Source organism: Sinocyclocheilus rhinocerous, unplaced genomic scaffold (genome assembly GCF_001515625.1).
Source record: "Sinocyclocheilus rhinocerous isolate Xijiao unplaced genomic scaffold, SAMN03320098_v1.1 scaffold2256, whole genome shotgun sequence".
Classification (NCBI taxonomy): domain Eukaryota; kingdom Metazoa; phylum Chordata; class Actinopteri; order Cypriniformes; family Cyprinidae; genus Sinocyclocheilus; species Sinocyclocheilus rhinocerous.
This window is the reverse complement of record NW_015657297.1, coordinates 6,152-6,687: the sequence shown is the minus strand read 5'-3', so window position 1 is coordinate 6,687 and position 536 is coordinate 6,152.

Below are 536 nucleotides of genomic sequence, written 5' to 3'. Positions count from 1 at the left end.
TTTGTCTGCCATTCTCGCTCTGTCTGCACAGCGTGCGTGAATGCGCTGATGACGTATCCTGTCTGCGCGAACAGGGTGCGCAGAGGTATGCAAATACACATGTTGACAGGCAGGTAGGAAAGCCAATTAAAATGCTCGGACCAAGTGTTTTGATTGGACGAACATTTCTTGGTCCTACACCTTCCACAGAATATATAAATACATATAAATACATTTAAACCACTTAAAGCTGTAGTCCGTAAGTTTTGCCTCTTTGTCGCTATCTCTGTTTGAAAACATGCAATTGCAGCTGTTTGCGGAATTACCTTCCTTGCGTGGGTTGTGCGGCAGCTCGGCTCCAGCGTGGATGAATTTAATGTTTTGAGGAGTATGTGTGGCAGTAAGTCACCGCACCGGTGTGGATATTTACTGTACTTCGCAATCACAGATTCTAGCCTACATCTTGGAATATATGACCCAAATAAGAATTTTCACCGTATATTGTCATCTGAACAAGTAACAAGTCTGCCTGCCACGTTTGTTCTGACCAACTGAGG